Below are 1,972 nucleotides of genomic sequence, written 5' to 3' on the forward strand. Positions count from 1 at the left end.
ATCTAGTTGAGGTGTATATACAGTTTTGTGTGTTATCTCTAAAAAACAGAATTCCACCGTATAACAATACAGCAGTAAAACCAAAACCCTGAATTTCCTTTTTTTTTCTTTTTTTTTTATTTTATATTATTTTCTTTTTTTTTCTTTTCTGTTCTGTTCTGTTATATCTTCTTTCCTTTTCTTTTCTTTTTAATAAAATATAATATTTTTTTTGTGTGTATTGCATGCAGAAACGACGCGATCCTGTTGTTTGCGTTTCTATATTCTTCCTCTGATGTTTTTGTTGAGTGGAATTCCTTCGCCGCCTGTGCCCGCCCCGTACACCACTGGCTTTTGGCTTCTTACGCCGCTCTTATTGCCTTCAGACTCTCACACTACCTTGGGCAGTACCTCTCTGAAGTATATACACATACACACACACACGCAAAGATTCTATAGAGAGAGAGTTTTCTTTCTTTATATATATATATATATATATATATATATATATATATATATGTATATATGTATGTATGTATGTATGCTTGGGTGTGTGTATTCTTATATTCTGAAGCCCTCTTTACTCTCTCTGTCTTTCTCTATCTCTCCATCTCTCTCTCCCTCTCTCTCCCTCTCTCCCTCTCTCTCTCTCTCTCTCTCTCTCTCTCTCTATATATATATATATATATATATATATATAGATGAGTATTTTATCAGTGTTATCAGTGTTAGCATCCGGCGACTTTACTTTATCTTGTGAAATATATTTAGTTTTAGAAGAGACGTTGAGGCGAGCAGACTGCAGTGTAAATGTAGGGTTTGCATTGGTGTATTGGGGTGTACGTACAGCTGCTGCAGTGTATCCTCAGCAACGTATACTAGCAGCAGCAGCAGCAGCAACAAGAAAATTTTTATTATGTAATAATAATAATCTAAGATATATTGGTCTATCAGGGTTTATATATTTATCGAGGGTTTATAAAAATTTTATTGATGAAGAATATAAACTCACTATTATAGATTGTTTACATGATACTGACGATACACTACAACTCAAAACCCTAAACCTCCTCGCAACCCTCACAAACCCTCAAAACGTTTCTTTCGTTGTTCATCATCTTCTTCTTCATCTCCGCGCCGCCAACGATCCCCACCTCAGAGCTACGCTCGTCACCAGGATCGCTAGTCTAGCAGAAAGGTAAACCCTAAACCCTAATAAACCCTAAACCCTAGACACTAAACACTAAACCCTAGAAAGGGCGAGCACCTAGGTAAACCCTAAACCCTAGAGCCGCCAACGATCCCCACCTCAGAGCTACGCTTGTTACTAGGATCGCTAGTCTGGCAGAAAGGTAAACCCTAAACCCTAATAAACCCTAAACCCTAAACCCTAGCTGTAGAGAAGGGCTGGTATCGCTAACCTAGCAGAAAGGTAAACCCTAAACCCTAAACCCTAAACCCTAGAGCCGCCAACGATCCCCACCTCAGAGCTACGCTCGTCACCAGGATCGCTAGTCTGGCGGAAAGGTAAACCCTAAACCCTAAACCCTAAACCCTAAACCCTAGCTCTAGAGAAGGGCTGGTATCGCTGACCTAGCAGAAAGGTAAACCCTAAACCCTAAACCCTAGAGCTGCCAACGATCCCCACCTCAGGGCTACGCTTGTTACTAGGATCGCTAGTCTGGCAGAAAGGTAAACCCTAAACCCTAATAAACCCTAAACCCTAAACCCTAGATACTAGTTGCAGAGAAGGGCTGATAGGACCTAGGTAAACCCTAAACCCTAAACCCTAGAAACATATGTGCTACAGTTGGCACTAGGACCGCGAATCTAGCTGAAGGGTAAACCCTAAACCCTAAACCCTAAACCCTAAACCCTAAACCCTCGTTTGAATCTTCTGTTAAACCCTCACTAAAGCCCTCCCCTGAAGCCCTTCATAAACCCTCACGTAAACCCTAAACCCTCAGCTAAACCCTAAACCCTCAATCAAACC

General features: G+C 40.8%; 1 protein-coding gene across 1 annotated transcript in view; it reads left to right on the top strand.

Moving 5' to 3' along the window:
* Window positions 1–1,972, top strand: part of EMH_0028340 (uncharacterized protein) — a gene marked incomplete at both ends in the record, with an annotated part of 8,657 nt that overhangs the window by 301 nt on the left and 6,384 nt on the right. The gene's annotated exons all lie outside the window — the stretch shown is intronic.

The sequence above is a fragment of the Eimeria mitis genome, genomic scaffold (genome assembly GCF_000499745.2).
Source record: "Eimeria mitis Houghton genomic scaffold, Emh_scaff1052, whole genome shotgun sequence".
In the NCBI taxonomy this organism is placed as follows: Eukaryota; Apicomplexa; class Conoidasida; order Eucoccidiorida; family Eimeriidae; genus Eimeria; species Eimeria mitis.